Source organism: Castor canadensis, chromosome 4 (genome assembly GCF_047511655.1).
Source record: "Castor canadensis chromosome 4, mCasCan1.hap1v2, whole genome shotgun sequence".
NCBI lineage: Eukaryota > Metazoa > Chordata > Mammalia > Rodentia > Castoridae > Castor > Castor canadensis.
Genome location: NC_133389.1, coordinates 77,113,676 through 77,121,783, shown reverse-complemented (window position 1 = coordinate 77,121,783; position 8,108 = coordinate 77,113,676). Strand labels below are relative to the sequence as shown.

The following is an 8,108-nucleotide window of genomic DNA, read 5'->3' as shown; positions in this document are numbered from 1 at the left end:
GGGAGCAACAAAATTTCATTCTTCTTTGTGGCTAAGTAAAATTCCATTGTATATACATATCACATTTTCTTAATCTATTCACCAGTAATGGAGCATCTTGGCTGTTTCTATAGCTTAGCTATTGTGAATAGTGCTGAATAAGCATAGGTGTACAGGTACCTTTGTTGTAAGCTGCATATACCTGCTGTTCAGGTATATCCCTAAGAGTAGTATTGTTGGATTGTATGGTAGATCTATTTTTAGTTTCCTAAGGAGCATCCATACTCTTTTCCATAATGGTTGTACTAGTTTACATTCCCACCAACAGTATATGAGGGCTCTTTTTCCCTAAATTTATTGCTGTTGGTGTTCTTGATGGTAGCTCTTCTAGTAGGAGTGAGGTGGAATCTACATGCAGTTTTAATTTGCATTTCCCATATGGCCAGGGATGGTGACAATTTTTTCATGTGTTTTTTAGCCATTTGGAAGCAATAGGCATAGGCAAGGGCTTCCTCAGTAGAACTCAAGTGGCTCCAGCAACTAAGAGAAAGGATTGACAAATAGGACTACATGAAATTAAAAAGCTCTGCACAACAAAAGAAATGGTCTCTAAGTTGAAGAGACCACCCACTCAGTGGGAGAAAATCTCTGCCAGCTAGCTATACATCAGACAAAGGACTGATAGCCAAAATATACAGGGAGCTCAAAAAACTAAACTCCCTAAAACTCAGTGACCCAGTGAAGAAATAGGCAAATGAACTGAACAGATTTCTTTTCAAAGTAAACTTCTTTTCTCTTTTTTTCAGTGCTGGGAATAAAATCTAAGGCCTCAGGCATGCTAGGCAAGCACTCTACCACTAAGCTACATCCCCAGCCCTAGAAGTGAGCTATTTATTATTTTAAATAACATACTATTATACTATGATAAACTGTTTTATAATCCATACTGATTACCTCTGTTACCTCCATTACTACTTCCTCCCTGGATTTTTCCATGCCAGACACAAAGAATTTGGGAATCTTCTGATGAGAGATTACACAAGTCTCCAACATTGATTGCAAGCAGCCTCCAGGAACTAAAAAAAAAGGCAAGGGAATAGATTCTCTCTTAGGGTCTCCAAAAGGAAATTAACCCTGTCAACACTCTGACTTTAACTTCATAAAAATGTCCTCCAAAACGGCTGTTATGGTATATTTCCATCAGCAATGAAGGAGCATTCCCATTGTTCCATATGCTCACCAACATTTGATGTTGTCAGTTTTTGCATTTTGTGCATTATGATACATATGTAGTGGTGTCCTGTTGCTTCAATTTGCAATTTTCTAATAACATTACATTCAGCATCTTATGTTTTTGCACCATCTGTATATCTTCATTGGTGATCTGTCAATGTCTTTTTCTCATTTTTCATTATGTTATGTCCTTACTGACATTTCTTTAGCTCCTACAACTGTCCACTTATGAGAGGGCTGGTAAAGTACACAAATGTAAGAGTGGATTCATCTGTTCTTTTCTTCTTCTCAATTTTTACCTCACACGTTTTGACGTTCTGTTGTTAGGGACTTACTCATTAAGAATTTGTTAAATTGAACTAAATTTGACTTACAGTTGCCTCTATACATATTTTAAAATTAGCCTAAAGATTTCTCTATGCACAGTGACATGTCACATAACTTGATCACAAGCAGACTGAAACCTAACCTGGATATATACTTGTAAAGAGAAAATGAGTCACAGTCAATCACAGCAGCTGAACCTCCAGCCAGCTAGATGGTGATTGCTTCCAAACCTTGCCCATATTACACAAATGCAAACTATAACTAATCAGGTAATTCAGTTTGTCACTTCTTGTTCTTTGGTTATAAATATAATCCATACATGAGGTAAGGGAGAGCATCCTGAACCATTTTCAGTCCAGACTATCAGAAGTAGAGTATGAAGATCCTTCTGAGACAAGAAGTTTTAATTTGGATAAAATTTCTTATTTGTGGGGTATATTAGAAAGGGTCCAAAAATCCTACAAGAACAATGGGATGCATTTTTAATTGGCATATGAGACATTTAAAATTTTAAATGGATCAAATTTGCTTCCTTACAAAGAAAGCAAACAGGTTCATGTCCTTAAAGCTATAATAACTATAGGGACTAAGAGGACCATTTCCAACACAGATAAATGAAAGTCAAGGCTTTCCAAGGGGTTCCAAGCATGTCCAGAGATGTCCGTGTTTATTGCAAAAAGCCAGAAAAAATCTACTTCATACCAGTCATCCATTGGGCCCATTGCCTCTGCACTGGACCTTTTCCACACTAAAAAAGCCCTCTGATGGCTTCACTCATGGAGCCATAATCAAATAATCTAATTAGCCCCCTCTAGTTTGTTCCCCTCTTTCTATTTGATCCTGTTCTGCTTTGGAAACCTCCCAGTGGGCTGAACCATTCTCAATTCTTTGCTGCCACCTCCATTTTGGTGTCATGATCTTTGCTACACCCCCCAAACTCCTTCTTCATCAAAAAATATCTTTCCGGTCCAATTTCTATTTTCTGATAGTTAATTTGAATCTCTTTAATAAGGCTTCCAAAGGCAAATAAAAAGCTTCATCAACAAACTAAGGACATGATGAAACAGGACTGTAATCTGACTGAATTAACCTTGATATGCTCCTTCTATCCATCTTTACTTCAATTCTCAAAGTCTGTTAACCTTTTTCTTCAATTACCTTCTTGCCAAAATGAGCCAGAATAATTGCTGAAAACCTTTTAAATTCAGTTCCTAAGTTTTATTTCTGTAAAATCGATTGGTCCATTATACTATCTTGCAAGCAGAAGAAGGACAAATCAGCTTCAGGTTAGAGAGCACATTTAGAAATATTGTTTGTAAAACACTTTGAGCTTACAGTGCAGCAACAGGACACTTCCTGCAGTTCCTGCAGTGGTATCAACTTCTCTGCTTACAAGGGTACTTCATTTCAAACCTAGCACTCTAATTAAGACACAGAAATCAGAAGGGGAAGTTTATGGATATAGTCATTTTAGACTTCCAACATCAGGCAGTAAGGTTTATTATCCAAGAAGATGTAGGAAAACTTCGTCTTATTTATATCCTGCAATTAGGTTCACTAGCTAAGACACACCCTAATTGTTTAAAGCCAAAAACAGAGCCTGATATTTGTAGTACACATCTGAATCCCAGTTATTTGGGAGGCAAAGACAAAAGGATCCTACAAGCAAGACCAGCCAAGGAAAGATAGCATGACTTCATCTCAAAAACTAAATACAGACTAAAGGGCTGGGTGTATGGGTCAGGTAGTAGAGTACTTACCTAACAGTGGTAGGCCCTGGGTTTAATCCCCACTATAGCAAAAAGAAAAAGAAAGAAAGAAAATCAGTGAAAATAGCACCAAATTGGTAGAGGACTCATCTGATGTAGTTTCAGGGAATGAACTTTTTTTTTTTGCAGGTTTTACATGCTGTGAAAATTCTATTAAATTTCACTCATCTTCAGCCTCTTTCAGGAACATCTTATGGCATTCCTTTTTGATGTTTCTTTCTGATTTCCATCAAAAATGCTGCAATTTACTTACATGTGCTACTCAAATCGCACCACCAGTCCCAAATTTTGTGGGTGTGGTATGAAAATCTGTTCCCCTCAGGTTGATTTGAAGGTAATCCTGAACTAAAGCCTACAGTTGGTAGATCACATGCCAAAAACTCAGAAGGAAAATGTCAGACAGGTATGTCATCACAACCCAAACTACATAGTAACACTTGTCTTAAGGTATTTTTTTTTCTTGGCTATATCCTGTTTTACCTGTACCTTTACTTATACTCTCCTTCCTTAGCTTGAGCAAATTGTGGTAAGTAAATATTCTTTTAAAATACAAGCTTAGGGAGATGAATAGTCATTAAAAAGAACAATAAAAAAGTCTTAGAAGTATTTTTCACAAACATGTAAAATATTCTAGCCATCTGGGGAGGAAATCTTGTTGCAATGATCAGCGTGTTTTGGGAGAGAGGGTGGTACTGAGGATTACACTCAGGGCCTTGCACTTGCTAGGAACACGCTCTACCACTTGAGCCATGCCTGTACCCTTTCAGGTTTCTTTGTTTTGGTCTTGTTTGATTTTCAGACAGGGTCTCACATTTTTTCCTGGGCTGAATTTGGACCACAATTCTCCTATACCTGCCTCCAAAGTAGCAGGGATTACAGACATGTATCACCATGCCCAGCCCCCAGGTATTCATCAATAAATTAGAGAGCTCTTAATGACTATGTTTGAAACCTGGATAACATTTTACAGTGAAAACTATACAATCTGTCTACATGTTTATGTATGTCTACATGATACATATGCATAGTTTTCCATATCCTTATGCTACTTTCATATTAAATTATCAAAAAGCTCTATCTAATTGTTGTTGAGAAAAAAACAAGCACTTATACAAATGAAGTACTTTCTCAGAAAATTAAGAACCAACTCAAATGATTTTCAAGCTCATGTGAATTAACTTTTGGTAATTAAGTATATTGTTGGTTTGATTAAAACACGTATGCCTCTACCATTTTTGTATTATATCTAATAGAGGTACATTTTCTTACCCAGATTTACTGACAAGATAAACCTATTTTATTTGTATGTTACAAAAATGTATTAGTGGGAAGAATGCTTAGGGCTATGACTAGCTGCTTAGAGTCTCATCTTCACAAACAATTCAGTCATAATTACTAAGAGCAAGTGAGTAAAATAGATGTAAGTAGAATTAAATTCCCAATATCCTTTCTGTACTGGAAGGTTTAATATTTTTATCATCAAGAAAGAAGTTAAAGGGCTGGCGGAATGGCTCAAGCGGTAAAACACCTGCCTAAGAAAGAAGTTAAGAAGCTGAATATGGTTCATTCTTCGATATTCACAAGAATGAATATAGAATTTTTAAATCTGTTGAAATCGCAATAAGAAGGACTAAGGCAGAGAAGAGAAAAATAGAGGAGATGAACCAATTTGGGTTATAATACATATATACATGAGAATGTCACAAGGAAACTCCCTGTATAGCTATCTTATACAAACAAAAATGTCTTCACTCAAAAACAGAGAACAGGAAAATAAAACAGGTCTTGTCTGAGGGCTGGCACCAATGGGAGGGGGTTGGATGTAGGGAAAGGGTGTAGAAGGCTGAATATGGTGAAAATATTATGTACTTGTGTATGTACATAATATTGAAACTGTTCTAGGAATGGGGTGTGGAAGGATAAATGAGAATGGTGGAGGGGGTGAATTAAACTTATGATATATTATAAGAACTTTGGTAAATGCCACAGTGTACTCCCAGTACAACAGTAATAAAATAAAGATAAAAAGAAAAAGAATGAAAAGTTGAGGCTGAAAGATACCTGTACCAACAATTTAATTCTTAGGCCTGGTAAAAACTTAAGAGGATAAAGATAAAATTTTGTCTCCTAGTCAGTTTCTTATGACAGAGACCAAAGATATTTGGGACCATTAATAAACAGGTTCCATGCCACATTAACAAATCACACTGTAAGAAAGCATGTGCTTCTCACGATTATTATTCACAGATCAACAATCCATAGGTTACCAGTATGACAGAAAGTTCAAAAATGCTTGTTTCTTAGTGCTCAGTAGAATCAAAGTGACTATGGCTAGGGAGTTGTAATTACTATAAGAAAAATTAAAATCACTAGAAATTTTTTAAATATGCAAGTATGCAAGATGAAACATTAGTAAGAAAAGGCAAAAGGAGTAAGGATTGTTTGTTTTGTTGAGGGAAAGCATACTGGAAAATACTTATCCTAAAGGAGAATGATTGTTCCAATTGTTCCAGAATGAAAAGAGGAGAATTATAGGACAAAACTGAAAGGTTTGAGAAAGTTACAAAAAGATCTATAAAAAGATGAATCTTCTGAAAGAATTTTTGCATGTGATCAAGTTGAAGATCACAAGGGAATTATTTATACATCTTTATTAGAAATTGAACAACAATATCAAAAGTACATTGATGCAAAATTAGAATTTGGTCCTTTATTAAAATAGCAGGATTCCCTTAGAGGATTGGTCTACCTTTGATAGGAAATTGTGAATTTATTTTATCTTTGAGATAACCTAATAACAAGGATTATGTATCTGTCAAAATCATTTTCTGAGATCCATATTATTTTTAGGAAGTATTTGATCACTTGAGAAAACTAATCTTCTCCATTGAAAAAGTTAATTTTTTTACAGATATGTAACATTATATGTTTGCTTTTAAAGTCTTTAAATTATCACTAGTTCAGCAAGGTATCAAACTTGTAATTTGAATGAACTCTCTAAGACTGGGTCCAAGTAAACTTCCCTGTGATAATCTAGTTAGCGAAGAGTACAGTGTACCTGATTTAGAAAAACAGAATTGAAATCTGAAAGGATAAAAGTAAATGTTAAGCACAGACTTATGGGGTGTGCTGAGTCTTTTTAGCTTCCATTGTTAAAGCCCTCTCATTCCATGGCTCATGATGAAACGGGCAAGATGATCCAAAGTGTGAATATTTATCAGTGGGTTCACCACTCTAAAATTTCAAAAAATGGTTTAAATCAATGTTTAGTTTCCCAAACTCACAATCTTGATAATAAAGACTTCATATCATGGTGCATTTCACCATCTAATGAACCACTTGCACATCTGCAGGTGGACTATTCACCAGCCACTTTCAGTGGGGTACCAGTAAAGAATTATAATAGTTTACATTTTCTCTAGTTCGATAAAAGTGTTTCTATGTAGAAAAGTTGATGCTATGGTGGTAGCTAATAAATTGTTTTAAAATGATTTCCTTTATGAATCAGCTCTGGAAAAGTTTCCAGATTCAGAGGATCTTTTACTGGAAAAATTATAAAATAATTAAATAAGGTGCTGTGAATATGAGGACCTTACCATTATATCTGTTACCCTTAGTCTGTGAGAAATTTGAAAGAACAAACAGCATTTTAATGTTGAAATTAACAACATTAACCCAATTAATTGGATTATCGTGGTCAGAGGTATTACTATTGGCAATTAGGTCCACTCCCACTGGGAAGCATAACTTAAGAAGTAGTCACTGGAATATCTATGACAGAACTCTGTGCATCTTCTAATTTGTAAATTCTGATATAGCTGAACACTACAAGGCTTTAATGTATTATGCAAGGCTGTATTTCCATCAAATAAAAGATGCCTTCTGAGGACAGTCAAAACTACTGGAACTGGCAAAGACTTTAATTTGAAGATAAGTAGGGAAATTCCTCTCCAAAGCAAATGACTTCGTAAAACATGGACAGCTTTCTTAAGATTGCAATAGTTCTTTACCATCATGTAAGCTTTATCTTTGCTCTTTTCTTTTCTAACCCATTTTCCCTTCTTTTTAAAAAAAATATGAAAACTTCACGAATTTATGAGTCATCCTTGCGCAGGGGCCATGTTAATCTTCTCTGTATCATTTCAATTTTAGTATGTGTGCTGCCGAAGCTGCAACCCATTCGCCCTGTCACAAAAAAATCGTGGGGCCGTAACTTGTAGATGGCTTTAAGAAAAGCTTTTGCTATAGGAGGAAACCATAGTAAGTATTGGGTCTGTGATTTGATGCCAAAAACCCTAGAGAGTATTCCCTAGATGTGAAAACTTCTCCATGTTCCCAAAGAAAGAGAAGTCCCAAAGGAAGAGTGGAAAGTCATCCTCAACGTTAAACATCAGTAAGCATTGTCTTCTTACACTCACTAGAAGTGATACTCTGACCTTTCCAATTGATAGCTTGCTACCAGACATAGAAAACTTGTTTGTCTGGTGCCTGCACCCAGTATATTTGAGAACGAGGAACTCTCTATTCCATCATGAGACACTTATATAATGCTATTGAAGTAAACCCAAGTACAGTGTCTTCCCACCAGGTGTGGCTGTGCATTCTTACAGCACGCAAAAGAGGGACCATGATTACCTAAGAGCAAATTTCCCATTAAACCTTGTTCAAGATTGATGGGCTAATAGATGTAATTGACATTCCATCAGCCACATGTGACCCTCTTTTCCAACTTCTGGGCCTGTACTGGGTCAGTGTAAATTATCTTATTCCGTTAGCATCTTCACTGGTTCCCATCTTGCT

General features: G+C 35.9%; 1 non-coding gene across 1 annotated transcript; it reads right to left on the bottom strand.

Annotated features, from left to right (window-relative positions):
• Window positions 1-7,377: 7,377 nt before the first annotated feature.
• Window positions 7,378-7,482, bottom strand: LOC141422794 (U6 spliceosomal RNA). The gene has a single exon (XR_012447518.1). It is a non-coding gene; the product is annotated as a U6 spliceosomal RNA (small nuclear RNA).
• Between the last annotated feature and the right edge of the window lie 626 nt (window positions 7,483-8,108).